Source organism: Anomaloglossus baeobatrachus, unplaced genomic scaffold (genome assembly GCF_048569485.1).
Source record: "Anomaloglossus baeobatrachus isolate aAnoBae1 unplaced genomic scaffold, aAnoBae1.hap1 Scaffold_572, whole genome shotgun sequence".
In the NCBI taxonomy this organism is placed as follows: Eukaryota; Metazoa; Chordata; class Amphibia; order Anura; family Aromobatidae; genus Anomaloglossus; species Anomaloglossus baeobatrachus.
This window is the reverse complement of record NW_027444934.1, coordinates 128,870-154,360: the sequence shown is the minus strand read 5'-3', so window position 1 is coordinate 154,360 and position 25,491 is coordinate 128,870. Positions and strand designations below refer to the sequence as shown.

At 46.9% G+C, this 25,491-nt stretch overlaps 18 non-coding genes and 1 pseudogene across 18 annotated transcripts; all 19 read right to left on the bottom strand.

The window, feature by feature from the left end:
- Positions 1-998: 998 nt before the first annotated feature.
- On the bottom strand, positions 999-1,189 carry LOC142284577 (U2 spliceosomal RNA). The gene has a single exon (XR_012746074.1). It is a non-coding gene; the product is annotated as a U2 spliceosomal RNA (small nuclear RNA).
- Positions 1,190-2,306: 1,117 nt separating this feature from the next.
- Positions 2,307-2,497, bottom strand: LOC142284576 (U2 spliceosomal RNA). Its single transcript, XR_012746073.1, has one exon. It is a non-coding gene; the product is annotated as a U2 spliceosomal RNA (small nuclear RNA).
- Positions 2,498-3,614: 1,117 nt separating this feature from the next.
- Positions 3,615-3,805, bottom strand: LOC142284575 (U2 spliceosomal RNA). Its single transcript, XR_012746072.1, has one exon. It is a non-coding gene; the product is annotated as a U2 spliceosomal RNA (small nuclear RNA).
- A 1,117-nt stretch (positions 3,806-4,922) lies between these two features.
- LOC142284574 (U2 spliceosomal RNA) lies at positions 4,923-5,113 on the bottom strand. The gene has a single exon (XR_012746071.1). It is a non-coding gene; the product is annotated as a U2 spliceosomal RNA (small nuclear RNA).
- A 1,117-nt stretch (positions 5,114-6,230) lies between these two features.
- LOC142284573 (U2 spliceosomal RNA) lies at positions 6,231-6,421 on the bottom strand. Its single transcript, XR_012746070.1, has one exon. It is a non-coding gene; the product is annotated as a U2 spliceosomal RNA (small nuclear RNA).
- Positions 6,422-7,538: 1,117 nt separating this feature from the next.
- On the bottom strand, positions 7,539-7,729 carry LOC142284572 (U2 spliceosomal RNA). Its single transcript, XR_012746069.1, has one exon. It is a non-coding gene; the product is annotated as a U2 spliceosomal RNA (small nuclear RNA).
- Positions 7,730-8,846: 1,117 nt separating this feature from the next.
- LOC142284571 (U2 spliceosomal RNA) lies at positions 8,847-9,037 on the bottom strand. Its single transcript, XR_012746068.1, has one exon. It is a non-coding gene; the product is annotated as a U2 spliceosomal RNA (small nuclear RNA).
- Positions 9,038-10,161: 1,124 nt separating this feature from the next.
- LOC142284607 (U2 spliceosomal RNA) lies at positions 10,162-10,352 on the bottom strand. The gene has a single exon (XR_012746102.1). It is a non-coding gene; the product is annotated as a U2 spliceosomal RNA (small nuclear RNA).
- Positions 10,353-11,469: 1,117 nt separating this feature from the next.
- Positions 11,470-11,660, bottom strand: LOC142284570 (U2 spliceosomal RNA). Its single transcript, XR_012746067.1, has one exon. It is a non-coding gene; the product is annotated as a U2 spliceosomal RNA (small nuclear RNA).
- Positions 11,661-12,777: 1,117 nt separating this feature from the next.
- On the bottom strand, positions 12,778-12,968 carry LOC142284569 (U2 spliceosomal RNA). Its single transcript, XR_012746066.1, has one exon. It is a non-coding gene; the product is annotated as a U2 spliceosomal RNA (small nuclear RNA).
- Positions 12,969-14,085: 1,117 nt separating this feature from the next.
- On the bottom strand, positions 14,086-14,276 carry LOC142284568 (U2 spliceosomal RNA). Its single transcript, XR_012746065.1, has one exon. It is a non-coding gene; the product is annotated as a U2 spliceosomal RNA (small nuclear RNA).
- Positions 14,277-15,393: 1,117 nt separating this feature from the next.
- Positions 15,394-15,584, bottom strand: LOC142284566 (U2 spliceosomal RNA). The gene has a single exon (XR_012746063.1). It is a non-coding gene; the product is annotated as a U2 spliceosomal RNA (small nuclear RNA).
- A 1,117-nt stretch (positions 15,585-16,701) lies between these two features.
- LOC142284606 (U2 spliceosomal RNA) lies at positions 16,702-16,892 on the bottom strand. Its single transcript, XR_012746101.1, has one exon. It is a non-coding gene; the product is annotated as a U2 spliceosomal RNA (small nuclear RNA).
- Positions 16,893-18,009: 1,117 nt separating this feature from the next.
- On the bottom strand, positions 18,010-18,200 carry LOC142284565 (U2 spliceosomal RNA). Its single transcript, XR_012746062.1, has one exon. It is a non-coding gene; the product is annotated as a U2 spliceosomal RNA (small nuclear RNA).
- A 1,117-nt stretch (positions 18,201-19,317) lies between these two features.
- Positions 19,318-19,493, bottom strand: LOC142284617 (U2 spliceosomal RNA; annotated as a pseudogene).
- Positions 19,494-20,854: 1,361 nt separating this feature from the next.
- On the bottom strand, positions 20,855-21,045 carry LOC142284564 (U2 spliceosomal RNA). Its single transcript, XR_012746061.1, has one exon. It is a non-coding gene; the product is annotated as a U2 spliceosomal RNA (small nuclear RNA).
- Positions 21,046-22,162: 1,117 nt separating this feature from the next.
- On the bottom strand, positions 22,163-22,353 carry LOC142284563 (U2 spliceosomal RNA). Its single transcript, XR_012746060.1, has one exon. It is a non-coding gene; the product is annotated as a U2 spliceosomal RNA (small nuclear RNA).
- Positions 22,354-23,470: 1,117 nt separating this feature from the next.
- On the bottom strand, positions 23,471-23,661 carry LOC142284561 (U2 spliceosomal RNA). Its single transcript, XR_012746059.1, has one exon. It is a non-coding gene; the product is annotated as a U2 spliceosomal RNA (small nuclear RNA).
- A 1,117-nt stretch (positions 23,662-24,778) lies between these two features.
- On the bottom strand, positions 24,779-24,969 carry LOC142284560 (U2 spliceosomal RNA). Its single transcript, XR_012746058.1, has one exon. It is a non-coding gene; the product is annotated as a U2 spliceosomal RNA (small nuclear RNA).
- Positions 24,970-25,491: the final 522 nt, after the last annotated feature.

Below are 25,491 nucleotides of genomic sequence, written 5' to 3'. Positions count from 1 at the left end.
CCCTTGAAAAGGCTGCTTTGCAGAGCAAAAACAAGAAGAATGGTGCGTTTTGCAGCCGCCGCCCACTGCAATGAATCTGAATAACTCCTCCTTTAGGGCGCAAGCAACTCCCCTCCCCCTTGCAGTCTTTCCAATTCACGATACAAAAAGACGGACAGGACAGGTTGCCTGACTTTCCGTCACTGCCACCCTTTGCCATCCTTACCCGTAGAAAGCCCTTTCATCATCCCCAAACCCTAATCTTTTCCCTTTCCTTCCCAGCCCCCAAACCCTGCCCTCTGTACCTTTCTCACCACCCGCTTCCCTTCTCCTGTCATCCCCCTACCACCCGGGAAAAAAAGAGATTGCCCCCTCCTTCCACTAGCCCACCCTCCCACCCAAAGAACAACTTCTTCTGCGCAGCTTGTTTTCTAGGCAGCAGCGCTATTGTGATGTCATCGGGGGGCATTGTGACAAGCCGCCAGTGTTCCGTCTCTTCATGTTGTGCACTGTTCAAACCGAAAATACATCAACAGGCAGGCTACAGAAAAGCTTACTATCAAAGGTTAGAGAGGGGCTTTCTCAGAGGGCTTTTTACAGTTTGTCTATTCCCAATTAGCCGGTTTAGTATACTTAATGAAAGTACTAATTCTTTCATAGGCCGCCCATTCTTAGTATTTGACGTTCAGGTAACAACAGGTAACTTTATTTGGAGTGGAAGCAGAGAGATAACACCAGATGCCAATTGTAGATCCTCTCACACCTGTGGTCACTGCAGCATCTGACTCCACTTTGTCCAAAAGGGATCTATTCCATTCAATTACACATGATCTAGATTAGACTGACAACAAGATACTGCACGGGACATAGCAGAGTTGGTGAAGTTGAGTGGTGATGAGTTTGCTATTTGGATGAATAAAGCAAGTAAAAAGTGTGTTAGATAAAAATTCATTTCAATTCGCTAATCGGGCTAATATGAATCAGGTGAATCGAGTTCTGCTTTTGGAAACTGGGTTAAGAAGGGGTGCACCGTTCCTGGAGGTACTGCAATACCAGGTCAATGCGTGGAGTGGACAGAGCAAGCTCTTTTTCCATCTCCCTGTTCTAAAAATCCATTTAATATATGGTCCCCAGATAGGGGACGTATCAGATATTAAACTGATAAGAACAGATACTACACTTGATCTTAGCCAAAAGGCCGAGAAGCGATAACCAGAATTGGTTTGGGCCTCGAGTGGCACCCTGGCCTATGCCGGACACATCTTAGGGAGAGAGAGCGAGAGGGAGACAAACCCACGCCTACACAAGACATTTTGTCACCCAAGCCAACCCTTGAAAAGGCTGCTTTGCAGAGCAAAAACAAGAAGAATGGTGCGTTTTGCAGCCGCCGCCCACTGCAATGAATCTGAATAACTCCTCCTTTAGGGCGCAAGCAACTCCCCTCCCCCTTGCAGTCTTTCCAATTCACGATACAAAAAGACGGACAGGACAGGTTGCCTGACTTTCCGTCACTGCCACCCTTTGCCATCCTTACCCGTAGAAAGCCCTTTCATCATCCCCAAACCCTAATCTTTTCCCTTTCCTTCCCAGCCCCCAAACCCTGCCCTCTGTACCTTTCTCACCACCCGCTTCCCTTCTCCTGTCATCCCCCTACCACCCGGGAAAAAAAGAGATTGCCCCCTCCTTCCACTAGCCCACCCTCCCACCCAAAGAACAACTTCTTCTGCGCAGCTTGTTTTCTAGGCAGCAGCGCTATTGTGATGTCATCGGGGGGCATTGTGACAAGCCGCCAGTGTTCCGTCTCTTCATGTTGTGCACTGTTCAAACCGAAAATACATCAACAGGCAGGCTACAGAAAAGCTTACTAACAAAGGTTAGAGAGGGGCTTTCTCAGAGGGCTTTTTACAGTTTGTCTATTCCCAATTAGCCGGTTTAGTATACTTAATGAAAGTACTAATTCTTTCATAGGCCGCCCATTCTTAGTATTTGACGTTCAGGTAACAACAGGTAACTTTATTTGGAGTGGAAGCAGAGAGATAACACCAGATGCCAATTGTAGATCCTCTCACACCTGTGGTCACTGCAGCATCTGACTCCACTTTGTCCAAAAGGGATCTATTCCATTCAATTACACATGATCTAGATTAGACTGACAACAAGATACTGCACGGGACATAGCAGAGTTGGTGAAGTTGAGTGGTGATGAGTTTGCTATTTGGATGAATAAAGCAAGTAAAAAGTGTGTTAGATAAAAATTCATCTCAATTCGCTAATCGGGCTAATATGAATCAGGTGAATCGAGTTCTGCTTTTGGAAACTGGGTTAAGAAGGGGTGCACCGTTCCTGGAGGTACTGCAATACCAGGTCAATGCGTGGAGTGGACAGAGCAAGCTCTTTTTCCATCTCCCTGTTCTAAAAATCCATTTAATATATGGTCCCCAGATAGGGGACGTATCAGATATTAAACTGATAAGAACAGATACTACACTTGATCTTAGCCAAAAGGCCGAGAAGCGATAACCAGAATTGGTTTGGGCCTCGAGTGGCACCCTGGCCTATGCCGGACACATCTTAGGGAGAGAGAGCGAGAGGGAGACAAACCCACGCCTACACAAGACATTTTGTCACCCAAGCCAACCCTTGAAAAGGCTGCTTTGCAGAGCAAAAACAAGAAGAATGGTGCGTTTTGCAGCCGCCGCCCACTGCAATGAATCTGAATAACTCCTCCTTTAGGGCGCAAGCAACTCCCCTCCCCCTTGCAGTCTTTCCAATTCACGATACAAAAAGACGGACAGGACAGGTTGCCTGACTTTCCGTCACTGCCACCCTTTGCCATCCTTACCCGTAGAAAGCCCTTTCATCATCCCCAAACCCTAATCTTTTCCCTTTCCTTCCCAGCCCCCAAACCCTGCCCTCTGTACCTTTCTCACCACCCGCTTCCCTTCTCCTGTCATCCCCCTACCACCCGGGAAAAAAAGAGATTGCCCCCTCCTTCCACTAGCCCACCCTCCCACCCAAAGAACAACTTCTTCTGCGCAGCTTGTTTTCTAGGCAGCAGCGCTATTGTGATGTCATCGGGGGGCATTGTGACAAGCCGCCAGTGTTCCGTCTCTTCATGTTGTGCACTGTTCAAACCGAAAATACATCAACAGGCAGGCTACAGAAAAGCTTACTAACAAAGGTTAGAGAGGGGCTTTCTCAGAGGGCTTTTTACAGTTTGTCTATTCCCAATTAGCCGGTTTAGTATACTTAATGAAAGTACTAATTCTTTCATAGGCCGCCCATTCTTAGTATTTGACGTTCAGGTAACAACAGGTAACTTTATTTGGAGTGGAAGCAGAGAGATAACACCAGATGCCAATTGTAGATCCTCTCACACCTGTGGTCACTGCAGCATCTGACTCCACTTTGTCCAAAAGGGATCTATTCCATTCAATTACACATGATCTAGATTAGACTGACAACAAGATACTGCACGGGACATAGCAGAGTTGGTGAAGTTGAGTGGTGATGAGTTTGCTATTTGGATGAATAAAGCAAGTAAAAAGTGTGTTAGATAAAAATTCATTTCAATTCGCTAATCGGGCTAATATGAATCAGGTGAATCGAGTTCTGCTTTTGGAAACTGGGTTAAGAAGGGGTGCACCGTTCCTGGAGGTACTGCAATACCAGGTCAATGCGTGGAGTGGACAGAGCAAGCTCTTTTTCCATCTCCCTGTTCTAAAAATCCATTTAATATATGGTCCCCAGATAGGGGACGTATCAGATATTAAACTGATAAGAACAGATACTACACTTGATCTTAGCCAAAAGGCCGAGAAGCGATAACCAGAATTGGTTTGGGCCTCGAGTGGCACCCTGGCCTATGCCGGACACATCTTAGGGAGAGAGAGCGAGAGGGAGACAAACCCACGCCTACACAAGACATTTTGTCACCCAAGCCAACCCTTGAAAAGGCTGCTTTGCAGAGCAAAAACAAGAAGAATGGTGCGTTTTGCAGCCGCCGCCCACTGCAATGAATCTGAATAACTCCTCCTTTAGGGCGCAAGCAACTCCCCTCCCCCTTGCAGTCTTTCCAATTCACGATACAAAAAGACGGACAGGACAGGTTGCCTGACTTTCCGTCACTGCCACCCTTTGCCATCCTTACCCGTAGAAAGCCCTTTCATCATCCCCAAACCCTAATCTTTTCCCTTTCCTTCCCAGCCCCCAAACCCTGCCCTCTGTACCTTTCTCACCACCCGCTTCCCTTCTCCTGTCATCCCCCTACCACCCGGGAAAAAAAGAGATTGCCCCCTCCTTCCACTAGCCCACCCTCCCACCCAAAGAACAACTTCTTCTGCGCAGCTTGTTTTCTAGGCAGCAGCGCTATTGTGATGTCATCGGGGGGCATTGTGACAAGCCGCCAGTGTTCCGTCTCTTCATGTTGTGCACTGTTCAAACCGAAAATACATCAACAGGCAGGCTACAGAAAAGCTTACTAACAAAGGTTAGAGAGGGGCTTTCTCAGAGGGCTTTTTACAGTTTGTCTATTCCCAATTAGCCGGTTTAGTATACTTAATGAAAGTACTAATTCTTTCATAGGCCGCCCATTCTTAGTATTTGACGTTCAGGTAACAACAGGTAACTTTATTTGGAGTGGAAGCAGAGAGATAACACCAGATGCCAATTGTAGATCCTCTCACACCTGTGGTCACTGCAGCATCTGACTCCACTTTGTCCAAAAGGGATCTATTCCATTCAATTACACATGATCTAGATTAGACTGACAACAAGATACTGCACGGGACATAGCAGAGTTGGTGAAGTTGAGTGGTGATGAGTTTGCTATTTGGATGAATAAAGCAAGTAAAAAGTGTGTTAGATAAAAATTCATTTCAATTCGCTAATCGGGCTAATATGAATCAGGTGAATCGAGTTCTGCTTTTGGAAACTGGGTTAAGAAGGGGTGCACCGTTCCTGGAGGTACTGCAATACCAGGTCAATGCGTGGAGTGGACAGAGCAAGCTCTTTTTCCATCTCCCTGTTCTAAAAATCCATTTAATATATGGTCCCCAGATAGGGGACGTATCAGATATTAAACTGATAAGAACAGATACTACACTTGATCTTAGCCAAAAGGCCGAGAAGCGATAACCAGAATTGGTTTGGGCCTCGAGTGGCACCCTGGCCTATGCCGGACACATCTTAGGGAGAGAGAGCGAGAGGGAGACAAACCCACGCCTACACAAGACATTTTGTCACCCAAGCCAACCCTTGAAAAGGCTGCTTTGCAGAGCAAAAACAAGAAGAATGGTGCGTTTTGCAGCCGCCGCCCACTGCAATGAATCTGAATAACTCCTCCTTTAGGGCGCAAGCAACTCCCCTCCCCCTTGCAGTCTTTCCAATTCACGATACAAAAAGACGGACAGGACAGGTTGCCTGACTTTCCGTCACTGCCACCCTTTGCCATCCTTACCCGTAGAAAGCCCTTTCATCATCCCCAAACCCTAATCTTTTCCCTTTCCTTCCCAGCCCCCAAACCCTGCCCTCTGTACCTTTCTCACCACCCGCTTCCCTTCTCCTGTCATCCCCCTACCACCCGGGAAAAAAAGAGATTGCCCCCTCCTTCCACTAGCCCACCCTCCCACCCAAAGAACAACTTCTTCTGCGCAGCTTGTTTTCTAGGCAGCAGCGCTATTGTGATGTCATCGGGGGGCATTGTGACAAGCCGCCAGTGTTCCGTCTCTTCATGTTGTGCACTGTTCAAACCGAAAATACATCAACAGGCAGGCTACAGAAAAGCTTACTAACAAAGGTTAGAGAGGGGCTTTCTCAGAGGGCTTTTTACAGTTTGTCTATTCCCAATTAGCCGGTTTAGTATACTTAATGAAAGTACTAATTCTTTCATAGGCCGCCCATTCTTAGTATTTGACGTTCAGGTAACAACAGGTAACTTTATTTGGAGTGGAAGCAGAGAGATAACACCAGATGCCAATTGTAGATCCTCTCACACCTGTGGTCACTGCAGCATCTGACTCCACTTTGTCCAAAAGGGATCTATTCCATTCAATTACACATGATCTAGATTAGACTGACAACAAGATACTGCACGGGACATAGCAGAGTTGGTGAAGTTGAGTGGTGATGAGTTTGCTATTTGGATGAATAAAGCAAGTAAAAAGTGTGTTAGATAAAAATTCATTTCAATTCGCTAATCGGGCTAATATGAATCAGGTGAATCGAGTTCTGCTTTTGGAAACTGGGTTAAGAAGGGGTGCACCGTTCCTGGAGGTACTGCAATACCAGGTCAATGCGTGGAGTGGACAGAGCAAGCTCTTTTTCCATCTCCCTGTTCTAAAAATCCATTTAATATATGGTCCCCAGATAGGGGACGTATCAGATATTAAACTGATAAGAACAGATACTACACTTGATCTTAGCCAAAAGGCCGAGAAGCGATAACCAGAATTGGTTTGGGCCTCGAGTGGCACCCTGGCCTATGCCGGACACATCTTAGGGAGAGAGAGCGAGAGGGAGACAAACCCACGCCTACACAAGACATTTTGTCACCCAAGCCAACCCTTGAAAAGGCTGCTTTGCAGAGCAAAAACAAGAAGAATGGTGCGTTTTGCAGCCGCCGCCCACTGCAATGAATCTGAATAACTCCTCCTTTAGGGCGCAAGCAACTCCCCTCCCCCTTGCAGTCTTTCCAATTCACGATACAAAAAGACGGACAGGACAGGTTGCCTGACTTTCCGTCACTGCCACCCTTTGCCATCCTTACCCGTAGAAAGCCCTTTCATCATCCCCAAACCCTAATCTTTTCCCTTTCCTTCCCAGCCCCCAAACCCTGCCCTCTGTACCTTTCTCACCACCCGCTTCCCTTCTCCTGTCATCCCCCTACCACCCGGGAAAAAAAGAGATTGCCCCCTCCTTCCACTAGCCCACCCTCCCACCCAAAGAACAACTTCTTCTGCGCAGCTTGTTTTCTAGGCAGCAGCGCTATTGTGATGTCATCGGGGGGCATTGTGACAAGCCGCCAGTGTTCCGTCTCTTCATGTTGTGCACTGTTCAAACCGAAAATACATCAACAGGCAGGCTACAGAAAAGCTTACTAACAAAGGTTAGAGAGGGGCTTTCTCAGAGGGCTTTTTACAGTTTGTCTATTCCCAATTAGCCGGTTTAGTATACTTAATGAAAGTACTAATTCTTTCATAGGCCGCCCATTCTTAGTATTTGACGTTCAGGTAACAACAGGTAACTTTATTTGGAGTGGAAGCAGAGAGATAACACCAGATGCCAATTGTAGATCCTCTCACACCTGTGGTCACTGCAGCATCTGACTCCACTTTGTCCAAAAGGGATCTATTCCATTCAATTACACATGATCTAGATTAGACTGACAACAAGATACTGCACGGGACATAGCAGAGTTGGTGAAGTTGAGTGGTGATGAGTTTGCTATTTGGATGAATAAAGCAAGTAAAAAGTGTGTTAGATAAAAATTCATTTCAATTCGCTAATCGGGCTAATATGAATCAGGTGAATCGAGTTCTGCTTTTGGAAACTGGGTTAAGAAGGGGTGCACCGTTCCTGGAGGTACTGCAATACCAGGTCAATGCGTGGAGTGGACAGAGCAAGCTCTTTTTCCATCTCCCTGTTCTAAAAATCCATTTAATATATGGTCCCCAGATAGGGGACGTATCAGATATTAAACTGATAAGAACAGATACTACACTTGATCTTAGCCAAAAGGCCGAGAAGCGATAACCAGAATTGGTTTGGGCCTCGAGTGGCACCCTGGCCTATGCCGGACACATCTTAGGGAGAGAGAGCGAGAGGGAGACAAACCCACGCCTACACAAGACATTTTGTCACCCAAGCCAACCCTTGAAAAGGCTGCTTTGCAGAGCAAAAACAAGAAGAATGGTGCGTTTTGCAGCCGCCGCCCACTGCAATGAATCTGAATAACTCCTCCTTTAGGGCGCAAGCAACTCCCCTCCCCCTTGCAGTCTTTCCAATTCACGATACAAAAAGACGGACAGGACAGGTTGCCTGACTTTCCGTCACTGCCACCCTTTGCCATCCTTACCCGTAGAAAGCCCTTTCATCATCCCCAAACCCTAATCTTTTCCCTTTCCTTCCCAGCCCCCAAACCCTGCCCTCTGTACCTTTCTCACCACCCGCTTCCCTTCTCCTGTCATCCCCCTACCACCCGGGAAAAAAAGAGATTGCCCCCTCCTTCCACTAGCCCACCCTCCCACCCAAAGAACAACTTCTTCTGCGCAGCTTGTTTTCTAGGCAGCAGCGCTATTGTGATGTCATCGGGGGGCATTGTGACAAGCCGCCAGTGTTCCGTCTCTTCATGTTGTGCACTGTTCAAACCGAAAATACATCAACAGGCAGGCTACAGAAAAGCTTACTAACAAAGGTTAGAGAGGGGCTTTCTCAGAGGGCTTTTTACAGTTTGTCTATTCCCAATTAGCCGGTTTAGTATACTTAATGAAAGTACTAATTCTTTCATAGGCCGCCCATTCTTAGTATTTGACGTTCAGGTAACAACAGGTAACTTTATTTGGAGTGGAAGCAGAGAGATAACACCAGATGCCAATTGTAGATCCTCTCACACCTGTGGTCACTGCAGCATCTGACTCCACTTTGTCCAAAAGGGATCTATTCCATTCAATTACACATGATCTAGATTAGACTGACAACAAGATACTGCACGGGACATAGCAGAGTTGGTGAAGTTGAGTGGTGATGAGTTTGCTATTTGGATGAATAAAGCAAGTAAAAAGTGTGTTAGATAAAAATTCATTTCAATTCGCTAATCGGGCTAATATGAATCAGGTGAATCGAGTTCTGCTTTTGGAAACTGGGTTAAGAAGGGGTGCACCGTTCCTGGAGGTACTGCAATACCAGGTCAATGCGTGGAGTGGACAGAGCAAGCTCTTTTTCCATCTCCCTGTTCTAAAAATCCATTTAATATATGGTCCCCAGATAGGGGACGTATCAGATATTAAACTGATAAGAACAGATACTACACTTGATCTTAGCCAAAAGGCCGAGAAGCGATAACCAGAATTGGTTTGGGCCTCGAGTGGCACCCTGGCCTATGCCGGACACATCTTAGGGAGAGAGAGCGAGAGGGAGACAAACCCACGCCTACACAAGACATTTTGTCACCCAAGCCAACCCTTGAAAAGGCTGCTTTGCAGAGCAAAAACAAGAAGAATGGTGCGTTTTGCAGCCGCCGCCCACTGCAATGAATCTGAATAACTCCTCCTTTAGGGCGCAAGCAACTCCCCTCCCCCTTGCAGTCTTTCCAATTCACGATACAAAAAGACGGACAGGACAGGTTGCCTGACTTTCCGTCACTGCCACCCTTTGCCATCCTTACCCGTAGAAAGCCCTTTCATCATCCCCAAACCCTAATCTTTTCCCTTTCCTTCCCAGCCCCCAAACCCTGCCCTCTGTACCTTTCTCACCACCCGCTTCCCTTCTCCTGTCATCCCCCTACCACCCGGGAAAAAAAGAGATTGCCCCCTCCTTCCACTAGCCCACCCTCCCACCCAAAGAACAACTTCTTCTGCGCAGCTTGTTTTCTAGGCAGCAGCGCTATTGTGATGTCATCGGGGGGCATTGTGACAAGCCGCCAGTGTTCCGTCTCTTCATGTTGTGCACTGTTCAAACCGAAAATACATCAACAGGCAGGCTACAGAAAAGCTTACTAACAAAGGTTAGAGAGGGGCTTTCTCAGAGGGCTTTTTACAGTTTGTCTATTCCCAATTAGCCGGTTTAGTATACTTAATGAAAGTACTAATTCTTTCATAGGCCGCCCATTCTTAGTATTTGACGTTCAGGTAACAACAGGTAACTTTATTTGGAGTGGAAGCAGAGAGATAACACCAGATGCCAATTGTAGATCCTCTCACACCTGTGGTCACTGCAGCATCTGACTCCACTTTGTCCAAAAGGGATCTATTCCATTCAATTACACATGATCTAGATTAGACTGACAACAAGATACTGCACGGGACATAGCAGAGTTGGTGAAGTTGAGTGGTGATGAGTTTGCTATTTGGATGAATAAAGCAAGTAAAAAGTGTGTTAGATAAAAATTCATTTCAATTCGCTAATCGGGCTAATATGAATCAGGTGAATCGAGTTCTGCTTTTGGAAACTGGGTTAAGAAGGGGTGCACCGTGCACCGTTCCTGGAGGTACTGCAATACCAGGTCAATGCGTGGAGTGGACAGAGCAAGCTCTTTTTCCATCTCCCTGTTCTAAAAATCCATTTAATATATGGTCCCCAGATAGGGGACGTATCAGATATTAAACTGATAAGAACAGATACTACACTTGATCTTAGCCAAAAGGCCGAGAAGCGATAACCAGAATTGGTTTGGGCCTCGAGTGGCACCCTGGCCTATGCCGGACACATCTTAGGGAGAGAGAGCGAGAGGGAGACAAACCCACGCCTACACAAGACATTTTGTCACCCAAGCCAACCCTTGAAAAGGCTGCTTTGCAGAGCAAAAACAAGAAGAATGGTGCGTTTTGCAGCCGCCGCCCACTGCAATGAATCTGAATAACTCCTCCTTTAGGGCGCAAGCAACTCCCCTCCCCCTTGCAGTCTTTCCAATTCACGATACAAAAAGACGGACAGGACAGGTTGCCTGACTTTCCGTCACTGCCACCCTTTGCCATCCTTACCCGTAGAAAGCCCTTTCATCATCCCCAAACCCTAATCTTTTCCCTTTCCTTCCCAGCCCCCAAACCCTGCCCTCTGTACCTTTCTCACCACCCGCTTCCCTTCTCCTGTCATCCCCCTACCACCCGGGAAAAAAAGAGATTGCCCCCTCCTTCCACTAGCCCACCCTCCCACCCAAAGAACAACTTCTTCTGCGCAGCTTGTTTTCTAGGCAGCAGCGCTATTGTGATGTCATCGGGGGGCATTGTGACAAGCCGCCAGTGTTCCGTCTCTTCATGTTGTGCACTGTTCAAACCGAAAATACATCAACAGGCAGGCTACAGAAAAGCTTACTAACAAAGGTTAGAGAGGGGCTTTCTCAGAGGGCTTTTTACAGTTTGTCTATTCCCAATTAGCCGGTTTAGTATACTTAATGAAAGTACTAATTCTTTCATAGGCCGCCCATTCTTAGTATTTGACGTTCAGGTAACAACAGGTAACTTTATTTGGAGTGGAAGCAGAGAGATAACACCAGATGCCAATTGTAGATCCTCTCACACCTGTGGTCACTGCAGCATCTGACTCCACTTTGTCCAAAAGGGATCTATTCCATTCAATTACACATGATCTAGATTAGACTGACAACAAGATACTGCACGGGACATAGCAGAGTTGGTGAAGTTGAGTGGTGATGAGTTTGCTATTTGGATGAATAAAGCAAGTAAAAAGTGTGTTAGATAAAAATTCATTTCAATTCGCTAATCGGGCTAATATGAATCAGGTGAATCGAGTTCTGCTTTTGGAAACTGGGTTAAGAAGGGGTGCACCGTTCCTGGAGGTACTGCAATACCAGGTCAATGCGTGGAGTGGACAGAGCAAGCTCTTTTTCCATCTCCCTGTTCTAAAAATCCATTTAATATATGGTCCCCAGATAGGGGACGTATCAGATATTAAACTGATAAGAACAGATACTACACTTGATCTTAGCCAAAAGGCCGAGAAGCGATAACCAGAATTGGTTTGGGCCTCGAGTGGCACCCTGGCCTATGCCGGACACATCTTAGGGAGAGAGAGCGAGAGGGAGACAAACCCACGCCTACACAAGACATTTTGTCACCCAAGCCAACCCTTGAAAAGGCTGCTTTGCAGAGCAAAAACAAGAAGAATGGTGCGTTTTGCAGCCGCCGCCCACTGCAATGAATCTGAATAACTCCTCCTTTAGGGCGCAAGCAACTCCCCTCCCCCTTGCAGTCTTTCCAATTCACGATACAAAAAGACGGACAGGACAGGTTGCCTGACTTTCCGTCACTGCCACCCTTTGCCATCCTTACCCGTAGAAAGCCCTTTCATCATCCCCAAACCCTAATCTTTTCCCTTTCCTTCCCAGCCCCCAAACCCTGCCCTCTGTACCTTTCTCACCACCCGCTTCCCTTCTCCTGTCATCCCCCTACCACCCGGGAAAAAAAGAGATTGCCCCCTCCTTCCACTAGCCCACCCTCCCACCCAAAGAACAACTTCTTCTGCGCAGCTTGTTTTCTAGGCAGCAGCGCTATTGTGATGTCATCGGGGGGCATTGTGACAAGCCGCCAGTGTTCCGTCTCTTCATGTTGTGCACTGTTCAAACCGAAAATACATCAACAGGCAGGCTACAGAAAAGCTTACTAACAAAGGTTAGAGAGGGGCTTTCTCAGAGGGCTTTTTACAGTTTGTCTATTCCCAATTAGCCGGTTTAGTATACTTAATGAAAGTACTAATTCTTTCATAGGCCGCCCATTCTTAGTATTTGACGTTCAGGTAACAACAGGTAACTTTATTTGGAGTGGAAGCAGAGAGATAACACCAGATGCCAATTGTAGATCCTCTCACACCTGTGGTCACTGCAGCATCTGACTCCACTTTGTCCAAAAGGGATCTATTCCATTCAATTACACATGATCTAGATTAGACTGACAACAAGATACTGCACGGGACATAGCAGAGTTGGTGAAGTTGAGTGGTGATGAGTTTGCTATTTGGATGAATAAAGCAAGTAAAAAGTGTGTTAGATAAAAATTCATTTCAATTCGCTAATCGGGCTAATATGAATCAGGTGAATCGAGTTCTGCTTTTGGAAACTGGGTTAAGAAGGGGTGCACCGTTCCTGGAGGTACTGCAATACCAGGTCAATGCGTGGAGTGGACAGAGCAAGCTCTTTTTCCATCTCCCTGTTCTAAAAATCCATTTAATATATGGTCCCCAGATAGGGGACGTATCAGATATTAAACTGATAAGAACAGATACTACACTTGATCTTAGCCAAAAGGCCGAGAAGCGATAACCAGAATTGGTTTGGGCCTCGAGTGGCACCCTGGCCTATGCCGGACACATCTTAGGGAGAGAGAGCGAGAGGGAGACAAACCCACGCCTACACAAGACATTTTGTCACCCAAGCCAACCCTTGAAAAGGCTGCTTTGCAGAGCAAAAACAAGAAGAATGGTGCGTTTTGCAGCCGCCGCCCACTGCAATGAATCTGAATAACTCCTCCTTTAGGGCGCAAGCAACTCCCCTCCCCCTTGCAGTCTTTCCAATTCACGATACAAAAAGACGGACAGGACAGGTTGCCTGACTTTCCGTCACTGCCACCCTTTGCCATCCTTACCCGTAGAAAGCCCTTTCATCATCCCCAAACCCTAATCTTTTCCCTTTCCTTCCCAGCCCCCAAACCCTGCCCTCTGTACCTTTCTCACCACCCGCTTCCCTTCTCCTGTCATCCCCCTACCACCCGGGAAAAAAAGAGATTGCCCCCTCCTTCCACTAGCCCACCCTCCCACCCAAAGAACAACTTCTTCTGCGCAGCTTGTTTTCTAGGCAGCAGCGCTATTGTGATGTCATCGGGGGGCATTGTGACAAGCCGCCAGTGTTCCGTCTCTTCATGTTGTGCACTGTTCAAACCGAAAATACATCAACAGGCAGGCTACAGAAAAGCTTACTAACAAAGGTTAGAGAGGGGCTTTCTCAGAGGGCTTTTTACAGTTTGTCTATTCCCAATTAGCCAGTTTAGTATACTTAATGAAAGTACTAATTCTTTCATAGGCCGCCCATTCTTAGTATTTGACGTTCAGGTAACAACAGGTAACTTTATTTGGAGTGGAAGCAGAGAGATAACACCAGATGCCAATTGTAGATCCTCTCACACCTGTGGTCACTGCAGCATCTGACTCCACTTTGTCCAAAAGGGATCTATTCCATTCAATTACACATGATCTAGATTAGACTGACAACAAGATACTGCACGGGACATAGCAGAGTTGGTGAAGTTGAGTGGTGATGAGTTTGCTATTTGGATGAATAAAGCAAGTAAAAAGTGTGTTAGATAAAAATTCATTTCAATTCGCTAATCGGGCTAATATGAATCAGGTGAATCGAGTTCTGCTTTTGGAAACTGGGTTAAGAAGGGGTGCACCGTTCCTGGAGGTACTGCAATACCAGGTCAATGCGTGGAGTGGACAGAGCAAGCTCTTTTTCCATCTCCCTGTTCTAAAAATCCATTTAATATATGGTCCCCAGATAGGGGACGTATCAGATATTAAACTGATAAGAACAGATACTACACTTGATCTTAGCCAAAAGGCCGAGAAGCGATAACCAGAATTGGTTTGGGCCTCGAGTGGCACCCTGGCCTATGCCGGACACATCTTAGGGAGAGAGAGCGAGAGGGAGACAAACCCACGCCTACACAAGACATTTTGTCACCCAAGCCAACCCTTGAAAAGGCTGCTTTGCAGAGCAAAAACAAGAAGAATGGTGCGTTTTGCAGCCGCCGCCCACTGCAATGAATCTGAATAACTCCTCCTTTAGGGCGCAAGCAACTCCCCTCCCCCTTGCAGTCTTTCCAATTCACGATACAAAAAGACGGACAGGACAGGTTGCCTGACTTTCCGTCACTGCCACCCTTTGCCATCCTTACCCGTAGAAAGCCCTTTCATCATCCCCAAACCCTAATCTTTTCCCTTTCCTTCCCAGCCCCCAAACCCTGCCCTCTGTACCTTTCTCACCACCCGCTTCCCTTCTCCTGTCATCCCCCTACCACCCGGGAAATAAAGAGATTGCCCCCTCCTTCCACTAGCCCACCCTCCCACCCAAAGAACAACTTCTTCTGCGCAGCTTGTTTTCTAGGCAGCAGCGCTATTGTGATGTCATCGGGGGGCATTGTGACAAGCCGCCAGTGTTCCGTCTCTTCATGTTGTGCACTGTTCAAACCGAAAATACATCAACAGGCAGGCTACAGAAAAGCTTACTAACAAAGGTTAGAGAGGGGCTTTCTCAGAGGGCTTTTTACAGTTTGTCTATTCCCAATTAGCCGGTTTAGTATACTTAATGAAAGTACTAATTCTTTCATAGGCCGCCCATTCTTAGTATTTGACGTTCAGGTAACAACAGGTAACTTTATTTGGAGTGGAAGCAGAGAGATAACACCAGATGCCAATTGTAGATCCTCTCACACCTGTGGTCACTGCAGCATCTGACTCCACTTTGTCCAAAAGGGATCTATTCCATTCAATTACACATGATCTAGATTAGACTGACAACAAGATACTGCACGGGACATAGCAGAGTTGGTGAAGTTGAGTGGTGATGAGTTTGCTATTTGGATGAATAAAGCAAGTAAAAAGTGTGTTAGATAAAAATTCATTTCAATTCGCTAATCGGGCTAATATGAATCAGGTGAATCGAGTTCTGCTTTTGGAAACTGGGTTAAGAAGGGGTGCACCGTTCCTGGAGGTACTGCAATACCAGGTCAATGCGTGGAGTGGACAGAGCAAGCTCTTTTTCCATCTCCCTGTTCTAAAAATCCATTTAATATATGGTCCCCAGATAGGGGACGTATCAGATATTAAACTGATAAGAACAGATACTACACTTGATCTTAGCCAAAAGGCCGAGAAGCGATAACCAGAATTGGTTTGGGCCTCGAGTGGCACCCTGGCCTATGCCGGACACATCTTAGGGAGAGAGAGCGAGAGGGAGACAAACCCACGCCTACACAAGACATTTTGTCACCCAAGCCAACCCTTGAAAAGGCTGCTTTGCAGAGCAAAAACAAGAAGAATGGTGCGTTTTGCAGCCGCCGCCCACTGCAATGAATCTGAATAACTCCTCCTTTAGGGCGCAAGCAACTCCCCTCCCCCTTGCAGTCTTTCCAATTCACGATACAAAAAGACGGACAGGACAGGTTGCCTGACTTTCCGTCACTGCCACCCTTTGCCATCCTTACCCGTAGAAAGCCCTTTCATCATCCCCAAACCCTAATCTTTTCCCTTTCCTTCCCAGCCCCCAAACCCTGCCCTCTGTACCTTTCTCACCACCCGCTTCCCTTCTCCTGTCATCCCCCTACCACCCGGGAAAAAAAGAGATTGCCCCCTCCTTCCACTAGCCCACCCTCCCACCCAAAGAACAACTTCTTCTGCGCAGCTTGTTTTCTAGGCAGCAGCGCTATTGTGATGTCATCGGGGGGCATTGTGACAAGCCGCCAGTGTTCCGTCTCTTCATGTTGTGCACTGTTCAAACCGAAAATACATCAACAGGCAGGCTACAGAAAAGCTTACTAACAAAGGTTAGAGAGGGGCTTTCTCAGAGGGCTTTTTACAGTTTGTCTATTCCCAATTAGCCGGTTTAGTATACTTAATGAAAGTACTAATTCTTTCATAGGCCGCCCATTCTTAGTATTTGACGTTCAGGTAACAACAGGTAACTTTATTTGGAGTGGAAGCAGAGAGATAACACCAGATGCCAATTGTAGATCCTCTCACACCTGTGGTCACTGCAGCATCTGACTCCACTTTGTCCAAAAGGGATCTATTCCATTCAATTACACATGATCTAGATTAGACTGACAACAAGATACTGCACGGGACATAGCAGAGTTGGTGAAGTTGAGTGGTGATGAGTTTGCTATTTGGATGAATAAAGCAAGTAAAAAGTGTGTTAGATAAAAATTCATTTCAATTCGCTAATCGGGCTAATATGAATCAGGTGAATCGAGTTCTGCTTTTGGAAACTGGGTTAAGAAGGGGTGCACCGTTCCTGGAGGTACTGCAATACCAGGTCAATGCGTGGAGTGGACAGAGCAAGCTCTTTTTCCATCTCCCTGTTCTAAAAATCCATTTAATATATGGTCCCCAGATAGAGGACGTATCAGATATTAAACTGATAAGAACAGATACTACACTTGATCTTAGCCAAAAGGCCGAGAAGCGATAACCAGAATTGGTTTGGGCCTCGAGTGGCACCCTGGCCTATGCCGGACACATCTTAGGGAGAGAGAGCGAGAGGGAGACAAACCCACGCCTACACAAGACATTTTGTCACCCAAGCCAACCCTTGAAAAGGCTGCTTTGCAGAGCAAAAACAAGAAGAATGGTGCGTTTTGCAGCCGCCGCCCACTGCAATGAATCTGAATAACTCCTCCTTTAGGGCGCAAGCAACTCCCCTCCCCCTTGCAGTCTTTCCAATTCACGATACAAAAAGACGGACAGGACAGGTTGCCTGACTTTCCGTCACTGCCACCCTTTGCCATCCTTACCCGTAGAAAGCCCTTTCATCATCCCCAAACCCTAATCTTTTCCCTTTCCTTCCCAGCCCCCAAACCCTGCCCTCTGTACCTTTCTCACCACCCGCTTCCCTTCTCCTGTCATCCCCCTACCACCCGGGAAAAAAAGAGATTGCCCCCTCCTTCCACTAGCCCACCCTCCCACCCAAAGAACAACTTCTTCTGCGCAGCTTGTTTTCTAGGCAGCAGCGCTATTGTGATGTCATCGGGGGGCATTGTGACAAGCCGCCAGTGTTCCGTCTCTTCATGTTGTGCACTGTTCAAACCGAAAATACATCAACAGGCAGGCTACAGAAAAGCTTACTAACAAAGGTTAGAGAGGGGCTTTCTCAGAGGGCTTTTTACAGTTTGTCTATTCCCAATTAGCCGGTTTAGTATACTTAATGAAAGTACTAATTCTTTCATAGGCCGCCCATTCTTAGTATTTGACGTTCAGGTAACAACAGGTAACTTTATTTGGAGTGGAAGCAGAGAGATAACACCAGATGCCAATTGTAGATCCTCTCACACCTGTGGTCACTGCAGCATCTGACTCCACTTTGTCCAAAAGGGATCTATTCCATTCAATTACACATGATCTAGATTAGACTGACAACAAGATACTGCACGGGACATAGCAGAGTTGGTGAAGTTGAGTGGTGATGAGTTTGCTATTTGGATGAATAAAGCAAGTAAAAAGTGTGTTAGATAAAAATTCATTTCAATTCGCTAATCGGGCTAATATGAATCAGGTGAATCGAGTTCTGCTTTTGGAAACTGGGTTAAGAAGGGGTGCACCGTTCCTGGAGGTACTGCAATACCAGGTCAATGCGTGGAGTGGACAGAGCAAGCTCTTTTTCCATCTCCCTGTTCTAAAAATCCATTTAATATATGGTCCCCAGATAGGGGACGTATCAGATATTAAACTGATAAGAACAGATACTACACTTGATCTTAGCCAAAAGGCCGAGAAGCGATAACCAGAATTGGTTTGGGCCTCGAGTGGCACCCTGGCCTATGCCGGACACATCTTAGGGAGAGAGAGCGAGAGGGAGACAAACCCACGCCTACACAAGACATTTTGTCACCCAAGCCAACCCTTGAAAAGGCTGCTTTGCAGAGCAAAAACAAGAAGAATGGTGCGTTTTGCAGCCGCCGCCCACTGCAATGAATCTGAATAACTCCTCCTTTAGGGCGCAAGCAACTCCCCTCCCCCTTGCAGTCTTTCCAATTCACGATACAAAAAGACGGACAGGACAGGTTGCCTGACTTTCCGTCACTGCCACCCTTTGCCATCCTTACCCGTAGAAAGCCCTTTCATCATCCCCAAACCCTAATCTTTTCCCTTTCCTTCCCAGCCCCCAAACCCTGCCCTCTGTACCTTTCTCACCACCCGCTTCCCTTCTCCTGTCATCCCCCTACCACCCGGGAAAAAAAGAGATTGCCCCCTCCTTCCACTAGCCCACCCTCCCACCCAAAGAACAACTTCTTCTGCGCAGCTTGTTTTCTAGGCAGCAGCGCAATTGTGATGTCATCGGGGGGCATTGTGACAAGCCGCCAGTGTTCCGTCTCTTCATGTTGTGCACTGTTCAAACCGAAAATACATCAACAGGCAGGCTACAGAAAAGCTTACTAACAAAGGTTAGAGAGGGGCTTTCTCAGAGGGCTTTTTACAGTTTGTCTATTCCCAATTAGCCGGTTTAGTATACTTAATGAAAGTACTAATTCTTTCATAGGCCGCCCATTCTTAGTATTTGACGTTCAGGTAACAACAGGTAACTTTATTTGGAGTGGAAGCAGAGAGATAACACCAGATGCCAATTGTAGATCCTCTCACACCTGTGGTCACTGCAGCATCTGACTCCACTTTGTCCAAAAGGGATCTATTCCATTCAATTACACATGATCTAGATTAGACTGACAACAAGATACTGCACGGGACATAGCAGAGTTGGTGAAGTTGAGTGGTGATGAGTTTGCTATTTGGATGAATAAAGCAAGTAAAAAGTGTGTTAGATAAAAATTCATTTCAATTCGCTAATCGGGCTAATATGAATCAGGTGAATCGAGTTCTGCTTTTGGAAACTGGGTTAAGAAGGGGTGCACCGTTCCTGGAGGTACTGCAATACCAGGTCAATGCGTGGAGTGGACAGAGCAAGCTCTTTTTCCATCTCCCTGTTCTAAAAATCCATTTAATATATGGTCCCCAGATAGGGGACGTATCAGATATTAAACTGATAAGAACAGATTTTTTTTTTTTTTTTATGAGATTTCATCCGCAATTTTCAGAATCAAGGTAGCCCCGAAGGCCAGCAGGCCACCACACAAAAGCGCAGTGCCTGGGTGATCGCCTCCCGAGCCCAGGAACCACCAGCCACAAGGGGACGTAAGCACCAAAAGGCGCAACAATCCCCGAGGCCGGCGGTTGTGCAAGCCCGGGCCCCTCCCAGCCAAGACCAAGGCAAACCCAATGAAGGGACTACACTTGATCTTAGCCAAAAGGCCGAGAAGCGATAACCAGAATTGGTTTGGGCCTCGAGTGGCACCCTGGCCTATGCCGGACACATCTTAGGGAGAGAGAGCGAGAGGGAGACAAACCCACGCCTACACAAGACATTTTGTCACCCAAGCCAACCCTTGAAAAGGCTGCTTTGCAGAGCAAAAACAAGAAGAATGGTGCGTTTTGCAGCCGCCGCCCACTGCAATGAATCTGAATAACTCCTCCTTTAGGGCGCAAGCAACTCCCCTCCCCCTTGCAGTCTTTCCAATTCACGATACAAAAAGACGGACAGGACAGGTTGCCTGACTTTCCGTCACTGCCACCCTTTGCCATCCTTACCCGTAGAAAGCCCTTTCATCATCCCCAAACCCTAATCTTTTCCCTTTCCTTCCCAGCCCCCAAACCCTGCCCTCTGTACCTTTCTCACCACCCGCTTCCCTTCTCCTGTCATCCCCCTACCACCCGGGAAAAAAAGAGATTGCCCCCTCCTTCCACTAGCCCACCCTCCCACCCAAAGAACAACTTCTTCTGCGCAGCTTGTTTTCTAGGCAGCAGCGCTATTGTGATGTCATCGGGGGGCATTGTGACAAGCCGCCAGTGTTCCGTCTCTTCATGTTGTGCACTGTTCAAACCGAAAATACATCAACAGGCAGGCTACAGAAAAGCTTACTAACAAAGGTTAGAGAGGGGCTTTCTCAGAGGGCTTTTTACAGTTTGTCTATTCCCAATTAGCCGGTTTAGTATACTTAATGAAAGTACTAATTCTTTCATAGGCCGCCCATTCTTAGTATTTGACGTTCAGGTAACAACAGGTAACTTTATTTGGAGTGGAAGCAGAGAGATAACACCAGATGCCAATTGTAGATCCTCTCACACCTGTGGTCACTGCAGCATCTGACTCCACTTTGTCCAAAAGGGATCTATTCCATTCAATTACACATGATCTAGATTAGACTGACAACAAGATACTGCACGGGACATAGCAGAGTTGGTGAAGTTGAGTGGTGATGAGTTTGCTATTTGGATGAATAAAGCAAGTAAAAAGTGTGTTAGATAAAAATTCATTTCAATTCGCTAATCGGGCTAATATGAATCAGGTGAATCGAGTTCTGCTTTTGGAAACTGGGTTAAGAAGGGGTGCACCGTTCCTGGAGGTACTGCAATACCAGGTCAATGCGTGGAGTGGACAGAGCAAGCTCTTTTTCCATCTCCCTGTTCTAAAAATCCATTTAATATATGGTCCCCAGATAGGGGACGTATCAGATATTAAACTGATAAGAACAGATACTACACTTGATCTTAGCCAAAAGGCCGAGAAGCGATAACCAGAATTGGTTTGGGCCTCGAGTGGCACCCTGGCCTATGCCGGACACATCTTAGGGAGAGAGAGCGAGAGGGAGACAAACCCACGCCTACACAAGACATTTTGTCACCCAAGCCAACCCTTGAAAAGGCTGCTTTGCAGAGCAAAAACAAGAAGAATGGTGCGTTTTGCAGCCGCCGCCCACTGCAATGAATCTGAATAACTCCTCCTTTAGGGCGCAAGCAACTCCCCTCCCCCTTGCAGTCTTTCCAATTCACGATACAAAAAGACGGACAGGACAGGTTGCCTGACTTTCCGTCACTGCCACCCTTTGCCATCCTTACCCGTAGAAAGCCCTTTCATCATCCCCAAACCCTAATCTTTTCCCTTTCCTTCCCAGTTCCCAAACCCTGCCCTCTGTACCTTTCTCACCACCCGCTTCCCTTCTCCTGTCATCCCCCTACCACCCGGGAAAAAAAGAGATTGCCCCCTCCTTCCACTAGCCCACCCTCCCACCCAAAGAACAACTTCTTCTGCGCAGCTTGTTTTCTAGGCAGCAGCGCTATTGTGATGTCATCGGGGGGCATTGTGACAAGCCGCCAGTGTTCCGTCTCTTCATGTTGTGCACTGTTCAAACCAAAAATACATCAACAGGCAGGCTACAGAAAAGCTTACTAACAAAGGTTAGAGAGGGGCTTTCTCAGAGGGCTTTTTACAGTTTGTCTATTCCCAATTAGCCGGTTTAGTATACTTAATGAAAGTACTAATTCTTTCATAGGCCGCCCATTCTTAGTATTTGACGTTCAGGTAACAACAGGTAACTTTATTTGGAGTGGAAGCAGAGAGATAACACCAGATGCCAATTGTAGATCCTCTCACACCTGTGGTCACTGCAGCATCTGACTCCACTTTGTCCAAAAGGGATCTATTCCATTCAATTACACATGATCTAGATTAGACTGACAACAAGATACTGCACGGGACATAGCAGAGTTGGTGAAGTTGAGTGGTGATGAGTTTGCTATTTGGATGAATAAAGCAAGTAAAAAGTGTGTTAGATAAAAATTCATTTCAATTCGCTAATCGGGCTAATATGAATCAGGTGAATCGAGTTCTGCTTTTGGAAACTGGGTTAAGAAGGGGTGCACCGTTCCTGGAGGTACTGCAATACCAGGTCAATGCGTGGAGTGGACAGAGCAAGCTCTTTTTCCATCTCCCTGTTCTAAAAATCCATTTAATATATGGTCCCCAGATAGGGGACGTATCAGATATTAAACTGATAAGAACAGATACTACACTTGATCTTAGCCAAAAGGCCGAGAAGCGATAACCAGAATTGGTTTGGGCCTCGAGTGGCACCCTGGCCTATGCCGGACACATCTTAGGGAGAGAGAGCGAGAGGGAGACAAACCCACGCCTACACAAGACATTTTGTCACCCAAGCCAACCCTTGAAAAGGCTGCTTTGCAGAGCAAAAACAAGAAGAATGGTGCGTTTTGCAGCCGCCGCCCACTGCAATGAATCTGAATAACTCCTCCTTTAGGGCGCAAGCAACTCCCCTCCCCCTTGCAGTCTTTCCAATTCACGATACAAAAAGACGGACAGGACAGGTTGCCTGACTTTCCGTCACTGCCACCCTTTGCCATCCTTACCCGTAGAAAGCCCTTTCATCATCCCCAAACCCTAATCTTTTCCCTTTCCTTCCCAGCCCCCAAACCCTGCCCTCTGTACCTTTCTCACCACCCGCTTCCCTTCTCCTGTCATCCCCCTACCACCCGGGAAAAAAAGAGATTGCCCCCTCCTTCCACTAGCCCACCCTCCCACCCAAAGAACAACTTCTTCTGCGCAGCTTGTTTTCTAGGCAGCAGCGCTATTGTGATGTCATCGGGGGGCATTGTGACAAGCCGCCAGTGTTCCGTCTCTTCATGTTGTGCACTGTTCAAACCGAAAATACATCAACAGGCAGGCTACAGAAAAGCTTACTAACAAAGGTTAGAGAGGGGCTTTCTCAGAGGGCTTTTTACAGTTTGTCTATTCCCAATTAGCCGGTTTAGTATACTTAATGAAAGTACTAATTCTTTCATAGGCCGCCCATTCTTAGTATTTGACGTTCAGGTAACAACAGGTAACTTTATTTGGAGTGGAAGCAGAGAGATAACACCAGATGCCAATTGTAGATCCTCTCACACCTGTGGTCACTGCAGCATCTGACTCCACTTTGTCCAAAAGGGATCTATTCCATTCAATTACACATGATCTAGATTAGACTGACAACAAGATACTGCACGGGACATAGCAGAGTTGGTGAAGTTGAGTGGTGATGAGTTTGCTATTTGGATGAATAAAGCAAGTAAAAAGTGTGTTAGATAAAAATTCATTTCAATTCGCTAATCGGGCTAATATGAATCAGGTGAATCGAGTTCTGCTTTTGGAAACTGGGTTAAGAAGGGGTGCACCGTTCCTGGAGGTACTGCAATACCAGGTCAATGCGTGGAGTGGACAGAGCAAGCTCTTTTTCCATCTCCCTGTTCTAAAAATCCATTTAATATATGGTCCCCAGATAGGGGACGTATCAGATATTAAACTGATAAGAACAGATACTACACTTGATCTTAGCCAAAAGGCCGAGAAGCGATAACCAGAATTGGTTTGGGCCTCGAGTGGCACCCTGGCCTATGCCGGACACATCTTAGGGAGAGAGAGCGAGAGGGAGACAAACCCACGCCTACACAAGACATTTTGTCACCCAAGCCAACCCTTGAAAAGGCTGCTTTGCAGAGCAAAAACAAGAAGAATGGTGCGTTTTGCAGCCGCCGCCCACTGCAATGAATCTGAATAACTCCTCCTTTAGGGCGCAAGCAACTCCCCTCCCCCTTGCAGTCTTTCCAATTCACGATACAAAAAGACGGACAGGACAGGTTGCCTGACTTTCCGTCACTGCCACCCTTTGCCATCCTTACCCGTAGAAAGCCCTTTCATCATCCCCAAACCCTAATCTTTTCCCTTTCCTTCCCAGCCCCCAAACCCTGCCCTCTGTACCTTTCTCACCACCCGCTTCCCTTCTCCTGTCATCCCCCTACCACCCGGGAAAAAAAGAGATTGCCCCCTCCTTCCACTAGCCCACCCTCCCACCCAAAGAACAACTTCTTCTGCGCAGCTTGTTTTCTAGGCAGCAGCGCTATTGTGATGTCATCGGGGGGCATTGTGACAAGCCGCCAGTGTTCCGTCTCTTCATGTTGTGCACTGTTCAAACCGAAAATACATCAACAGGCAGGCTACAGAAAAGCTTACTAACAAAGGTTAGAGAGGGGCTTTCTCAGAGGGCTTTTTACAGTTTGTCTATTCCCAATTAGCCGGTTTAGTATACTTAATGAAAGTACTAATTCTTTCATAGGCCGCCCATTCTTAGTATTTGACGTTCAGGTAACAACAGGTAACTTTATTTGGAGTGGAAGCAGAGAGATAACACCAGATGCCAATTGTAGATCCTCTCACACCTGTGGTCACTGCAGCATCTGACTCCACTTTGTCCAAAAGGGATCTATTCCATTCAATTACACATGATCTAGATTAGACTGACAACAAGATACTGCACGGGACATAGCAGAGTTGGTGAAGTTGAGTGGTGATGAGTTTGCTATTTGGATGAATAAAGCAAGTAAAAAGTGTGTTAGATAAAAATTCATTTCAATTCGCTAATCGGGCTAATATGAATCAGGTGAATCGAGTTCTGCTTTTGGAAACTGGGTTAAGAAGGGGTGCACCGTTCCTGGAGGTACTGCAATACCAGGTCAATGCGTGGAGTGGACAGAGCAAGCTCTTTTTCCATCTCCCTGTTCTAAAAATCCATTTAATATATGGTCCCCAGATAGGGGACGTATCAGATATTAAACTGATAAGAACAGATACTACACTTGATCTTAGCCAAAAGGCCGAGAAGCGATAACCAGAATTGGTTTGGGCCTCGAGTGGCACCCTGGCCTATGCCGGACACATCTTAGGGAGAGAGAGCGAGAGGGAGACAAACCCACGCCTACACAAGACATTTTGTCACCCAAGCCAACCCTTGAAAAGGCTGCTTTGCAGAGCAAAAACAAGAAGAATGGTGCGTTTTGCAGCCGCCGCCCACTGCAATGAATCTGAATAACTCCTCCTTTAGGGCGCAAGCAACTCCCCTCCCCCTTGCAGTCTTTCCAATTCACGATACAAAAAGACGGACAGGACAGGTTGCCTGACTTTCCGTCACTGCCACCCTTTGCCATCCTTACCCGTAGAAAGCCCTTTCATCATCCCCAAACCCTAATCTTTTCCCTTTCCTTCCCAGCCCCCAAACCCTGCCCTCTGTACCTTTCTCACCACCCGCTTCCCTTCTCCTGTCATCCCCCTACCACCCGGGAAAAAAAGAGATTGCCCCCTCCTTCCACTAGCCCACCCTCCCACCCAAAGAACAACTTCTTCTGCGCAGC